This window comes from Chrysochloris asiatica, unplaced genomic scaffold, assembly GCF_000296735.1.
Source record: "Chrysochloris asiatica unplaced genomic scaffold, ChrAsi1.0 scaffold00067, whole genome shotgun sequence".
Taxonomy (NCBI): Eukaryota; Metazoa; Chordata; class Mammalia; order Afrosoricida; family Chrysochloridae; genus Chrysochloris; species Chrysochloris asiatica.
Genome location: NW_006408585.1, coordinates 15,581,008 through 15,597,051, shown reverse-complemented (window position 1 = coordinate 15,597,051; position 16,044 = coordinate 15,581,008).

Sequence of the window (16,044 nt, the reverse complement as noted above, 5' to 3'; positions counted from 1 at the left end):
TGTTTAGTTTGAAACCTCATGCTTTTAACTACTTCTTTGTTTGAAGAGGTCAAAACATGGATATGGTAAAGATAATCAGTTCATGTTATAATAAATACACACACGGTATATTTGCCAGGTTCAGAAACATTTGCATAATGTTATTTTTAATAATAGTTTTTCAAACCTCTAATAACCACTCTAGGAAAGTGCTTATTTTCAAGATAAGTATATAATCACTTCAGGTTTCTTACGAATTTTTCTCAGTTTTCAAATTCTGACCTTATCCACTCGAAGAAATGAAAACAAAATTATTTGAGATTTAGAGACAGTTGCTCTTTATTCTAAGTAACAAACATTTGTTGTTGTTGTTGTTAAGTGCCGTTTTTTAGACAGTTGTTATTTCTATGGAAGATACAAATCAAGTTCCTCCTTCTTTGCTTGTAAATTTATACCCAAAGTGATGTTGTTGTTAATTGCTGTCGAGTCGATTCCGACCCATAGTGACCTTGCATAGGATTTCCGAGGAGCAGCTGGTGAGATTGAACTGCCAACCTTGCAGTTCAAATGGCTTTGCAGTCTGGCGCATTAACCCACAGCGCTACACCAATTTGTTGTTGTTAGGTGCCATCGAGTTGGTACCGACTCATAGCGACCCTACACTCAGCAGACTGAAACACTGCCCGATCCTGGGCCAACCTCACTACTGTTGCCATGCTTGAGTCCATCGATGCTGCCACTTGGCCAGTCCATCTCATTAGGGGTCTTCCTCTTTTTCTCTGACCCTCCACCTTACCAAACATGATATCCTTCTCCAGTGACTGGTCCCTCCTGACAATATGTCCAAAGTATGTGAGACGAAGTTTGGCCATCCTGGCCTCCAAGGAGCACTCTGGCTGCACGTCTTCCAACACAAATCTGTTGGTTCTGTGGGCAGCCCATGATACTTTCAATATTCTCCTCCAACACCAAAACTCAAAAGCATCAATTCTTCTATGATCTTCCCTTATTCACTGTCCAGCTTTTTCATGCATATGAGGTTATTGAAAATACCATGGCTTGGGTCAGGCGTACCTTAGTCCTCAAGCTGACATCTTTGCTCTTCAACACTTTAAAAAGGTCTTGTGCAGCAAATTTGCCTAATGCAATACATCGTTTGATTTCCTGACTGCTGCTTCCATGAGTCCAAATACCTTCTTTAGACAACATAAGAGATGACTATACACATGGGCCTCACCAGATGGAATACATAGAAATCAAATTGACTACATCTGTGGAAAGAGACGATGGGAAAGCTCCATATCATCAGTCAAAACAAGGCCAGGGGCAGACTGTGGAACAGACCATCAATTACTCATATGCAAATTCAAACTGAACCTGAAGAAAACGAAAAAAAATTCACAAGAGCCAAAATATGACCTTGACTCTATCCCACCTGAATTTAGAGATCATCTGAAGAACAGATTTGATACATTACACACTAAAGATCAAAGTCCAGAAGAGTTGTGGGATGACATCAAGAACATCATACATGAAGAAAGCAAAAAGTCATTGAGAAGACAAGAAAGAAGGAAAAGGTCAAAATGGTTGTCAGAAGAGACACTGAAACTTGCTCTCCAACATAGAGATGCTAAAGCAAATGGAAGAAATGAGGTACAAGAGATGAACAGAAAATTTCAAAGATCAGCTCAAGAAGATAAATCCAAGTATTACAACAAAATGTGCAAAGACCTGGAGTCAGAAAACCAAAAAGGAAGAACACACTCAGCATTTCTCAAGCTGGGGGAACTGAAGAAAAAATTCAATCCTCGACTTTCGCTATTGAAAGATTCTCTGGGCAAATTATTGAATGATGCAGAAAGCATCAAGAGAAGATGGAAGGAATACACAGAGTCATTGTACCAAAAGGAAATGGTTGTTGTTCAGCTGTTTCAAGAGGTAGTACCACACCAATATGTACTGCTAAAAAAAAGCTAATGTTCCTAAAATGTATTCAGAAGTTTGCAGTCCCCATTTTTTAAATATAATAATAGCTATGTCATCATCAACACAGCTCAAAGCAAGCTATAAAAATATTAGGATGATATTTCTGAGAAAAGCATTCATGTTGTTCTTGTTAGGTGGCATCAAGTCAGATCCAACTCATAGTGACCCTATGCACAATAAAACGAAACACTGCCCGGTTCTGCACCATCCTCACACTTTTCCTCCACTTCACCAAACACAGTGTACTTCTCCAGAGACTGCTCCTTTCTGACATGTCCAAAGCAGGAGAGATGTTGTCTTGGCATCTTCACTTCTAAACCCAGTTATTTTTTTTTTAACCTGATATATGACTTTTCTTCCTTAATCTGTCCACCATGGAAATCGTTCTGTCTCATTTTTCCTTTCTTTGTTCTTGAAACTTATCCAAGGGTATCTATTAAGCTCTTAGTCTTGCTGCCTTGCCCACCTGCCTTTTAACCCTTTATCTCACCCTCCCAAAAAACACTGCATGACGTTTACTAGCTCCTCTTTTAATTTTTTTTCTTCCTAGAGTCGAGCTTCCAAGTTCTTACTCCTTTATGCTTGACTTTGTATGAAAATGCAAACGTTTAAGATTTACAGCCCTACTTAGCAGGCTTTCTTCCCATCTATTCTTGGGCTTGGCTACTGAGCTCAAAATCCCTCAGCTGAAATAGCAACAGATGGAGGGATTTTAAGACATATTCCAAGTTCTCAGTTCAAGCAAAACAGCAACAGTTTTCAAACTTGTTACATTTCAAAGGGGAGGGATCTTTCTAGAAGGGCATTTTCAGCCACATGCATGATGTATTAACCAAATGGCTGAATTTAATAAGCATCTCTTCACAATTGGGAGAATCTGTGTACACGTGGATTATTCTCTCAGGCCAATTTAGAATAACAAGTGTCAATGTCAAAATGAGCTCCCTGCTTCTGGGCTATGGGGAATAATGAATTTGTTTTATAAACCTACAGGACAGAGAAGATGCGATGTTGAACAGCGGGAAGTGATCTCGCCCAGTGGTGAAGAGCACAGGCTTTGGAATCCTACATGAGTTAATTAACTTCTCTGAGTCCTGGTGTGGCACTGCAGGATAATGCACTGGATTGTAAGGTGAGTTTGAACTGCAAGATCAGCAGTTCAAACCCACCAGCCACTCCTCAGAAATCCTATATAAGGTCACTGTGAGTCAGAACCCACTCAACAGCACTTCACAACAAGCTTCTGGTGACTGTGGATTAGGCTATGGGATGCTAACCACCGCAAGGTTGGCAGTTCAAACTTACCAGCCTCTCCACAGGAGAAAAATGAGGCATTCTGTTCCCATAAAGATTTAGTCTCAAAAACATAAGAAGCAGTTCTACTCTGTCCTTCAGGACCATTATAAGTTGAAATCAACTCAGTGACAGAGGGTTTGGTTTGGTTTTGTGTTCTTTTTTTGTTTGGTTGGTTTGGTTGGGTTTTGTGTTCTTTTTTTGTTTGGTTGGTTTGGTTGGGTTTTGTGTTCTTTTTTTGTTGTTGTTAAGTGTCAGTTACCTCATCTACCCATAGCACCTAACTCGTCATTTTCGGCACAGATTAAATGAGATAGTAACAAGAAGTGTTTAATTAACATGGCTCATAGCACCATGTTTGAGAGGTGGCTCCTGTCATTATTACTGTTTTTACTTGCTATCACATCATTGGACCACACATTTCATGATAGCAAAGTAGCATTTAGGCCAATGGGTAAATTGTTCATTTCCCGCCAAGATAGTCCAAACTTCATACCAGATGAAGGAAGTGGAGAAAAAAAGAAAAAATAATAAACAAAGAACTTTTTCATGTGTTTCCAATATAAATGGTCTAGAAGCAAAAAAGAAAATAAAAGGAAAAAAGGCTGACAGAACAGATAAAGCTTGCATCTCTCCCAGATATCAACACAAACTATCCTAGATTTGGAAAAGGCCATCCATTAGCTCTTCAAAGCTCTTTTCACAAAGGAGAAGAATCTTCCCCAGAGAAAGAAGATAATGATTGGTCTCAAAATATCAAGAGAAAGTTCAAAGCTCTGGGCTCAGCATTGAAGTAGCAATTTCCTGGTCTGGAGTACTGACCTATCTGACCAGTTTCTGCTCATGGGGCCAGTGACTAAGAGGTTCTAAAATATACACATTTACGCTTCCAATCCTGAGTACAGTAGAGAGAGGAGCAAACTTCAGCATCTCCCCCATATTGCTACTTCTAATAGTTGCCATTCTGATCCTGTGGCCATCAGCTGTTATAAGAGGGATGTTCCCTTCCTCAGATACAGAGTGTGTCGCTTTGCTTATTTTAACTTCGTTTGCTGGGGCCTGAAAGCTCAACAGCTTGTACTCCCCAAGCCACAGGATGCCAACAACGGTTGGGTGTTTCTTAAAATGCTCTTTGGTGTTGATTATTTTTAGATGGGACCGAAAGGAGATGGTTGGACCCACCTCAGAACTGTTCCAATGGGCTTAAGTAATTGTTAGGTAAATCTTTCCTCCGCAGATGATTACAATCTCACCTGTATGTAAAAGGGCACCAGCCATGTACTTTTATACCTAAAAAACCAAACAGTCTCCTCCCAGTGGAAATTTCACTATTCTGTATAATATAAGTGATTTTGTTTTATTCTTGTGGAGTATCTTTTGTAGCAGATGATGTTTTCAAACCAATGTCACAAGCAGAACTTTCATCTAACTGCTATTTTTCTTCTCCTTCTGAAATAACAGCTTCAAGATTATAATACAGAACCCAAGCCCATTTACATCACAAACACCACAAAAGAAGTTCCTTTCTTCTTTCACTCACCTCATCTAGCGACCAACGTGGTGAGAGTAATAGCAACTAAAACCAATGATTCTGACCCGGTGCCTGGCGAATGTTTCTCCTTTTATAACTACTTGAGCGTGGCAGGCTCTTCCTATTAACTACATTACATCATCATTATCAAAGACGAAAGGAAATTAATTTTGTTTTTCAAGGTCTTGGCAATAAGTCGGTTCTTTACTTCATCAGACATCTGCTGTTTTTCTACGTGTGTCATTTGTGAGGCCGAGTTTTCCTTATGACTTTATTCTCGTAACAATTTATCACGCAATAGTGTTTACCAGAGAAGCAGTGCCGATGGATTTTTCTCTCTCCAAGCAAAAAAATGTAACATTAAGCTAAAGCCAATATCATCATTTATATTTCATTCTCAAATAGTTTTCTGGGCTTGGGGGGAAAAAAAGCCAAATAGACTGTCAAGGAAAAATAACCAATCACGGCCTCTGGTTGAAATGTATTGCCAATGCTGCTGTACTTTGTTTTAACAGATGGGTCTTTATCAGCAAATTATGTGGGTAGTTCACCAACTTCCCTTAGGAATGGAGGACTGCTTCCATTTATTTGGGCTCTTATCTGTTCACTTAAAACCACATTTGACCACAAAATTCTAAGAATTTTTTTCATGGATTAATACAAAGGATAAGCTACAGAGAATCCTCTGTTCTCCAACAATTAGTCATTCCTGTCTTGATTGATAGGTCCTTAGTTGTATTCGACATTTGCCCGGAGGCGGGGAAAAATGAGGTGTTCCCATGAACACATTCACCTCACTAACGAAGGTGCACTAAAGTTATTCTTTCTCCTAATGCAATAAGGCTTTCTACTCCCGTAAAGATTTACACCCTCGGAAACCCTGTACAGGATCGCTATGGGTCGGAACCGACTTGACAGCACATAACAACAACAACAACAACAATGCAATAAACGTCTCTGAAATAATTCTTCACAATACCTATTTTGATCAATAATCTGCTGGGGTTTCACTCCGTTTTCGTTTCCTTCCCCACTCTCTCACTCTTTCTGTTACTTCCTGCAGCTGCTGACTAACTCTTCATAGTTGTGTGCAGTGGAGTGGATTCCGACTTTAGCAACCTTGTATAGGGTTTCCGAGGCTGCAAATCTTTACAGAAACAGAGAGCCTCATCCCGCTTGAGCAAACTAGCTGATAGATTCAAATCGTAGACCTTCAGGTTAGCAGCTCACTACGCTACCAGGGCTCCTGACTAACTCTTAGTAGCCTGGGAAAGACAGCAGCAAAATCAAGTGATGTGATTGTTTCTGATAAGAGTTGACAATTCCAGAATAGAGTGTTCAATGAATCTGAAAACCTACTTCAAAGAACATTAGAAAACACCTCCATTTGCCACATGTTCCATATATTGAACTGCGGTTTTCTGTTTATTTTACTTTTTTTATTATTATTATGGTGTTGGTGCCAAAAAAAAAAAAAGAGAGAGAGAGAGAGAGAGAGCGCTGAATGATGACTCTTAAAATTTTATTACACCCTGAAAATTACTTTCACCTTTCCTTGTTGCAGTCTGAGATAATCATTTCCCCAAGAATCAAATCTATAGGCTTCTATAAAATGAGAAGTTTGAGTGTTGAAGTGAAACACCTGAGGTGCTAATTAATTATGCAGATTCCTGCGCTCTCCTTCCAGAAATTTTGATTCCGTCAGTTTGGAGTTGCTAAGTGCCATCTAGTTAGTTCCAACTCACAGCAACCTTGTATAGGGTTTCCGAGGAGCGGCTGGTGAACAGCTGACCTTGAGATTCAAACCTTAGAGTCCAGTGCTTATCCTACAGTGCCACACCAGGACTCCAGTTTTGGAGTGGAACCCAGGAATATCCCATCCAAGACTCACAGCTCCAAAATCTAATGCAGGCAGTCTGTGTGGACCATGCTGAAAACACTGGACTGAGAAATGCTAAGGACTCCCTCTGCCACTGGTCTGTGAGTCTATGAAAACATCAGCTGGGCACATCTTACATTACCGGTCTCCATTTTGATGGTCTTTTTAGTACCTCAGCTCCCGGTGTCTACTTTGTAAGCAGAGTGAGAGTAGTGTTGCACAAGTAAACTATCCCAATCCAGCTCATTACTTCTCACAGCCTCTGAGAGAGGATAGCTTATTAGTTGCTGCAGATGTGATTGTTACTCACAGCAATCCCATGCTTGTCAGGACAGAACTGTGCCCCAGAGGGTCTTCAATGACTGGTTTTGGGAAATAGATTGTCAGGACTTTCTTCTGAGGTCCCTCTGGATAGACTTAAACCCCTAACCTTTTGATTAGCAGTTGAACATATTAACCATTTGTACCACACAAGGACTTCACTAATTTTCTAGGGCTGACTTAACAAAATCCTACAAACTTAGTGGCTTTGCCAACAGAAATTTGTTTTGTTTTGTTCCCTCACCATTTCTGAGGCCAGAAGCACAAATTTAGAGTGTAAGCAAGACCATGTTCTCTCTGAGGGTCCTGAGGAAGCTTCTTTCTGTGGCTCTCTCTGGTTCTCATCGTTCCAGCATTACTTGAGTGGAAGATCCATCTTCACTTGACTGATCCCTCTCTGAGCCGTAAAATAAGCCATAAGGTTGGTTTGATCCACAGTGTCAGCGGTTCAAACTCACTAGCCACTCCTCAGAAACCCAATACAGGGTTGCTATGTGTCAGAACCAACTCATAAGAACACTTAATAACAACAACAACACTCATCGGGGATTAGGACTCAGGATTTCCAAACAATTGAGGGTGACATAAATCCAATCCATAACAAAACGCTCCATGCCTTTTGTGTTCAAACTGAATTCCTCCTCAAACAGCAAACACTTCTATTTTCAGGGATAAGTGGAAAAACATTTCCTTTTAAAACCAAGTAGCAATTTTGAATCACCCATGATTTTTATTTGTTACAAGCAAAGTCTTCCCCATTAACACAATGATGGTGCTGTAGGATGAAGTTAAGCAACAAATGACAAAACCCACATGACAAATGAGCCACAGTTGAATGTGGAACTTTTCAAAACCACTCATCCTAACCTCAGGCCTCATAAATAAAAACCAAAGAAACTGTGAGGCCAGGAAGACCAAGAAAACCAGTAGCCATGGGCTGACTGAATCTTCAGAGGACTGTTGGGAACCCAAGGTCCAGTTTAGTAGCACAGCGGATTCAGGAATCTAGGCTTAACCCCATTTCCCTTATTGACTACTCATGTGATTTTAGTCATCTTACTTTACCTTTCTGAGACTCACTTTCTTTGTAAAATGAGGCTCAAAAGTTATTTAACAAAAAAATAGTAATTACTGAGTGTCTATGGTGGAGCTCAAGAGATAAAGCAGTGACAAAAACAGGCAAAATCCTTGCCCCTGGGAGGAATACAGACAAAAGACTACAATGTCAGATGGTGGCAAATTGATACATGCTGTGAAGAAAAAGTGCTAAGGGATGCAGCTGCTAACCAAAATGTGGGAAGTTCAAGTCTACCCGAAATATCTTAGAACAAAGACCTGAAAACCTACTGCCAATAAACCAGTCATAGAAAGCCCTATGGCTCATGGTTCTACCCTGATACATAAGGTTTGGCACAAATTGAAATTAACTTAACAACAACTAAACTGGACAGAACTCTGAGGAGGAAAAAATGTAAGGTAAGGAGTTAGTGGTCCTCACCACTGGACCAATAAACACCATTCTTATCAATGGAGAAGAGATTGAGGTTGTCAAGGACTTCATTCTTCTTGGATCAACTATCAACACTTGTGGAAGCAGCAGTCAAGAAATCAGATGACATATTGCATTGGGCAAATCTGCTGCACAGGAACTTTTTAAAGTATTGAAGAGCAGAGATGTCAGCTTGAGGACTAAGGTGCGCCTGACCCAAGCCATGGTATTTTCAATAACCTTATATGGATGCGAAAGCTGGACAGTGAATAAGGAAGATCATAGAAGAATTGATGCCTTTGAGTTGTGGTGTTGGAGGAGAATACTGAAAGTGCCATGGACTGCCAAAAGAACCAATAGATCTGTTTTGGAAGAAGTGCAACCAGAGTGCTCCTTGGAGGCCAAGATGGCTAGGCTTCGTCTCTCATACTTTGGACGCATTGTCCGGAGAGAACAGTCGCTGGAGAAGGATGTCATGCTGGGTAAGGTGGAGTGTCAGAGAAAAAGAGGAAGACCCCCAACAAGATGGATGAGCCAGGTGAAATCATTGATGGTGTCAAGTGGGGCGGCAGTAGTGAGGTTGGCCCAGAATCGGACATTGTTTCATTCTGCTGTGCATGGAGTCACTATGAGTCAGTTCCGACTCAATGGCACCTGACAACAGCAAGGAGTTAGTGGCTGGTGGGGTGCTGTTTCAGATAAGGTGGTCAGAAAAAGCCTTGGGGAGGTGGGGGAGGTGATGGGGATTTCAATTCAGCAGCAGTCAGAATGAAGTGAAGAATGAGCTTCATAACATCTGGGAGACATCAACTCACGCAGAAGAAAAGTGTAGGTGCAAAGACCTTGATTGAGGTAAGAAAGTTAGGGGAATGGTCATATGACAACAAAAAGGCCAGCATGTAGGTGAGGGAAAAATGGTAAGAAATATGGTCAAAGAGGTAGCCAGATCATATTGTTGTTGTTGTTCAGTGCCATAGAGTTGGTTCCAACTCAGTGGGACTCTGTATAGGGCTTGCAAGGCTGTAAGACTTTTGTGGGAGCAGAAAGCCTCATCTTTCTCTTGTGAAGTCGCTGGTGGGCTCGAACTGCTAACCTTGTTCAGGGTCCAGTGCTTATCCTAAAGAGCTACCGTAAAGAACATAAAATGACCACTTTGAGTTTCATTCTATTTTGTGGTGAAGCCATTGGTGGTTCTGAGCAGCATGGGCTAATTTATATTGGAAATGATCATTCCAGCTACAGTTTGAAGATAAGATTGTAAGAGAGGGAGGGAAAAGCACATCAATCAGGATTGGCTAGGTCACACTGCCGTAATAAAAAACCACAAAATCTTAGTGGCTTATAACAGCAAAGGAAATTTCTCAGTCCATCCCCACTGTAAATTGACTGGGGTTTTGTTCTACCTCTTCTCTGAATCAGCTGCTCTGAATCATTGCAGATGTTCATGGCAGAAGGAAAAGAGAACATGGTGATCTACCCACAGAAAGCTTCAACCCAGAAGTGCTACACATCACTTCCATGTACATTTCATTGGCCAAAGTAAATCATGTGACCACACATAACTTCAAAAAAAGTGGGAAAGTACAATCCAACTGAATTTGCCCGGAAGACGGTGAGCCAGTATATTGGCTATTGGGTGAACAGGACTAATAAATACCACAGAGATCAAAGAGAAGTAGAGACCAATTTGAAGGCAATTGCATTAATCCTGGCAAGAGACAGGGACAGTTTCAACTGGGCGATTTCAGGGGAGATATTGGAAAATGGATCCAGAAGATATTATGAAGCCTGTAACTACAAAATGGAATGATGAATTACATGTGTGATTACAATAACCACTTCACAGTGGATTCATTTTTGTGCAAATTAAATTAAATGATATATGTGAAGTTTTAGTACAGTGTCAGACATACTGAAAGCATAAATACATTATTATTATTATTGCTGTTGTTCTAGATTGAGCAGAACAGAATCCTTTCATTTTAGACCATGCTACTTTTGAAGATATATAGTTTCTTTACTGTTTTTATGCACACACGCAGATTTTCCAAAATGTTTCCTTTAACATGGGCAATAATATTAGTTAATATTAACTTGACTTTAAAGTCTTTCCCATTAAGAAATTTCCCAGGAAAGAAATCATTTTCCTAGTAACTTCAGAGAAAGTTTCTTTCCTGTGGACACACATTTAGGGCCCAGAAAGTAGTCTGAATAAAAACCAGGAAGCCCACAGTCTTTCTCCTCAGATGTTGTAGATTAATAGTCATTAAATTTGGGAATGTGAAATGAGCTGATAAGAAAAGTTGTACGTACCAATGACATTCAGGAATGAAAGCTGACAGATCACCTGCTTTAGAAGATTTGATTCTTTAGATTTTAAGGGCAAGGGAGGAGGAGAAGACCTTTAGTGACATTTGCTCTTTTATGGCATACATTAAACAATTTAATATATAACATGATGGAGAGAACATGATATAAACAATATATCCAGGAGGAAAAATAAACGACCTCAGTCTTAAGAGGCACTGTTAGGCACTGGTACTATTCATGTACACGGTGAGGAATGATGTATCAGTTTTACTTTTAATTAGTATCTAAATATATCACAGTCTGTTCCTGGAGTGCATTACAGTGTCTTACAATGGGTGCCCGCATTTTATATTCATGTGGAAAGTATCCATTCGTTATCAGACAGAACTTAATTCTCTGCTGAAAAATGAGGTGTCTGCTTGGTACACCTATTTTAAGGTTTAAAGTCATCAAGAAACCACATCTCTCCAAACTCAACTACAATGTTTTTAGGGCATGGAGGTTGAGAAAGAATGGTTGCTGGGTCTCTGACTCATGTGCCTCTCCAAAGTTTTTGGCGCCTCTGGTTTCCAGCCCTGGTTCAGGGGCACCTTTTGGGCATCCATTTCAATGTAGCACTGCAATTCTCAGAAATAGTCTTAGAACAAAATTTTAAACGAACATATTTTTAAATAAACGGGTAATAAAAGGAGGCTTCAACAGTTCATGAGAAAAAATGGAATTGAGAGATAATGGAATGTTGCCACAAATTTCTTGAAGCCCTTCATACATGATATCCTGTATGATGCATGTTATTTCTGATTTCATTGTCACCATAAAAAAGCAAACCATCCCCCAAATACCACAATTTCAGCCTCTAACTGATATTTTAGACAACTGCTTCTTGTCTAACCATATGTTGTAATTTTCAATTCATAACATATATCCTTATAGATATCACAGTAAGGTAAAAAGATTTGGTTGTTGCAACATTTTAAAACTTCAATTTCAGTATCATAACACACCCAATGATGAGTTCCATGTGACAACAAATTTAAACAGTGCCAGGTAGCAGCCATGTACAACACTGCATGTTCCAAAGAGTGAAGCTGATGGATTAACTGGTCAGCTTATATATACCAAGGCAGTGTTAGGTGCTATATGAAACAACAAATTATGCATGACGATCTTTGTTATCAAGCTCTTCAAAACAGTTAAGGATTAGGTTGATCTGTATCAGGTACAACTGATAGAAACACAACTTAATCTAGTTCAACCAAAACATAGAATAAGGAGGGAGAAATAAGAACTTCTTGGCTCACCAATTAAACTAAGGGGCAAGTACAGGTCTTGTCTTAGGGACAAAAATGGAATGGCAGGAAATAAAAGAAATAAAAGACTCAAATGCTTTCCTTCTGTGTCTCACACATGTGCCTCTCTCTGTGCAGAAAACACAGGTCTGGTACCTCCAGATTCACATCTTGACCATTTAGACACCAGAAAGAAAAAGACTCTTTCCTAATGGTTCTAGGCAATGATTTCTGAGATGCAAATATTCCCACTTTGGTCAGTTTCAAGCTACCACTTTGAGGTCACTGAATGGGAAGTTGGGAAGAGGCACATACAACGGGGCAAGCCTGTGCAAGCCAGTGTGGTCTCATGTGGTCCAGCTCCAATACTGACTATACTGCACAGTCCTCTGTCCTCAAAACACTGAACTACACCTGGTCCCTGCTCTCAAGGAATATTGTAGAGGAGACACAGAAGGAAAAGAAATCACAGCACAGTGTGGTAACTGCTACAATAGGAGCAGAGATGTCACAAAGGTGGCAGCGATCCCCTCTGGGCTGGAGCTGGGCTCTCAGAGACAGCTTTGGAGACAAGATGCCTTCTACCCCAAGTCTTGATGACTGAGAACATGGTCACCAGATTTACAAGGCACCATTTAATATTTTGCTGTTTGTTTTATTTTTCATTTTCTCTTTCTTGAAAGAAAAAGTGTTTATGTGTATGTGTTTGAGCCGTCTGAGTGTAAGTTATATACATCATGGATGGTGGTGGTGGTTATGTGCCATGGAGTCGGTTCCGACTCATAGCGACCCTGTACAAGGTTTCCCAGGTTATAAATCTTTACGGGAGCAGAAAGCCTCATCTTTCTCCTGTGGAGCAGCTGGTTAGCTGACCATGAGGTTAGCAGCCCAACTCGTAACCACTACACTACCAGAGCTCCTATACATCATAGATATTTATCCCTAAAACACCTCAGTATGTCAAGTCTTAATGTGGCACTGTGAGATTAAGCACTGGACCACAAGGTCAGTTTGAACCACAAGGTCAGTAGTTCAAACTCACCATTCACTCCTTGAAAACCATATACAGGGAAGCCATGGATTGGAACCGACTCAATGGCATGTAACAACAACAACAATAATACCTCAGTATGTATTTTCTAAGAATAGAAACAGTCTCTTCTAGAATCATCTCCATGGCACTGGGTTTAGTTGGGTTTGAGGGTATTAACTACAGCATAGTTACCAGTGTCAGTAAATTTAACTTGGGTGTAATACTTTAATCTACCAGCCATATTGTAATTTTTAAAAACTTTTTACAGTGAATTGGGTACATGAATTTAAATGTAGTTTGTATCATCTCAATGAATGCAATCCCCTCAATGTGACATTTCTTGTCACCCTCCCTTTGTTTCTTATTTCCGTTATTTCTGTCCTCCCTAATCCTTTTGAATTTTGCCAGAAGTAAATGTTAGGTAAACGCTTTCCTTTTGAATTCAGATGGTTTACTAGTCTAAGGTGTGGATACCTCACTAGTATTGTTCACCTTAGAGACCAAGCTACCGCTTGGCTGAAAAGTGAACCACAGAAGGTTCAGTTCCAGATCTCCAGGGGGATTAAGAGCCAATCTCTAGCTTACTTTTAGCCTGGTCTTGTTTATGATTTTTCAATTTGTTCCACATTTTTCTCCAACTTTACCCAGGAGCTCCTGAGATGATCCCTTTCAGAGCACTTGGTAGTGGTAGCCATCTTGTTTGGTCATAGAGACTGATGTTCACATGGTCCCTGAGTCCATGGGCTAACTGTTTCTTCAGTTTTTATCATTCTCCTTTCCTAGTTGTGCCTTATATGTACACTCACAAGCTCTGAAGATCTCTGTCACTACTGGCTATATACTAAAGTAGGATGTAGAACACTGTGTTTGAGAACTGTATTATGCCAATTGATCATGGTGTCCCCCAAGACCAGCACGCAGGCCCAATGATTCATTTCTCTTAAGGTTTTTGGTTATGTCTAAGAAATTTTCCTAACTTTGCCCCATGTAACATGGATATATTAGCAGCAAATACCCACTGCTACACCTATATATATGGAGTCCTGGTGTGGCGCTGTGGGTTAATGCACCAGACCGCAAAGCCATTTGAACTGTAAGGTCAGTGGTTCAAGCTCACCAGCTGCTCCTCAGAAACAGGATTGCTATGGGTCAGAACCAACTCAAAGGCACTTAACAACACCTACATATATTTATATATATGTTCATACCCTCCCTCACACACCCATTCAGCCTGCATGTCTATTCATGCATCTACCCATGTTGTTGTTGTTATGTGCCGTGGAGTCAGCTCCGACTCATAGCAACCCTGAACAGAATTTCCAAGGCTGCAAATCTTTATGGGAGCAGAAAGCCTCATCTTTCTCCTGCAGAGCAGCTAGTAGTTTTGAACTGCTGACTTTGTGGTTCGCAGCCCGATTTGTAACCACTATGCTACCAGAGCTCCTTGCATCTACCCATAGATCCCCGTTACCACAGGATTGTGTATATAACAGTTTTACCTCTGTTGTCTTTAATTCTTACATTCCTCCCAATGTCTTCTCCAGCCACCATCATTTTTTGCCAACCTACCTCCTATTGTATATTGCCTTCTCCTTAACCCAAGTTAACACGTGTCTAAATCTTATTAAGGAGTCCTGGTATAGCAATGTAAGATAAGCACTGAGCTGCTGACAGCAAGGTCAGAAGTTCAAACCCACCAGCCATTCCTCAGAAACCCTAAACAGCGTTGCTATGAGTCAGAACTGACTCAACAGCATTTAACAACAATAATAATTCCATTAGCATAATGTTCTCTTAACAACAACAAATGTGCTCCAGGTTTCCATACTGCAATTTTTGTCAATTAATTTAAACCTGTCTTTTATACTATCTTCCTCTCTTTAGCAAAGAATCCAATCTAGGATCACATATTGTATTTCATCTCCTTTAATCTGAAACAATTCTTCACTCTTTCTTTGTCTTTTATGGTATTGACATTTTTTAATAATACTTCTCCCCTCCCCCTTGTTATTTAACAGAATGTTCCTCATTTGGGATTGTCAGATGTTTCCTATTGATTAGACTCAGGTTATACATTCCCAATAGGAATAATGTGTAAGTGACGCTGTGGCTCAGGCTAACACATCTGGAGGTGCACAATGTCTCTGTCCCTCATTTGTGATATTAATTTTAGTCTCCCAGTCAAGGTGTCTTTTATTATCAACTATATGTATCATTTTAGGGTGTTTTTTTGTGGGTAAGGATTTTTTTCTTTTCTTTTCTTTTCTTTTTAACTTTATCCATCTGTCAGTTTGGTGGCTTGTATGTTGATGTGATGCTGGAAACTACACCACTGGTATTTTAAATACAGAGTCATCAATGATGGATAGGTTTCAGAGGAGCTTCTAGGCTAAGACAGACCAAGAGTAAGGAGAAGCAGACCACTTATGAATGGTAAGCCAAAGAAAACCTTATGTATAACAGCAAAATACTGTCAGATATAGTACCAAAAGTTAAGCCCCTTGGAGAACAAACAAGATGGCAGATCGGGTGGACATGTAGTGAAGAGCTCTGCCAGCAACAATACAGAATACTGGACCAAGCAGGTTCAGGGGGCTGGTCCCAGAACTCTGAACCACATATAAAGGAATATTTATAAGGTTGGAAGGCTTACAGCTGGGGGAATTTGTGGCAGAAGGAAGAAATCCATTGCTTTCTAGTCCTGGACACTCGGCTGCTCCAGAAGCCGCCATCTTGGGTGAGACCAAGCAGGGGAAGGATCAGAGCGGCCATAGATGCCTGGCAGAACCGTGGAGATAAAAGTGTGGACATTCTTTTCTTTTGGTATCTGTTCATTGGTCCCTTGCTGTCTGCGCACCTCCATTCTAGTAACTATAGCGGTGCCTGTACTAGCGGACACCCAAGCCCCACCCACAGAGGGTTCTACTACGCATG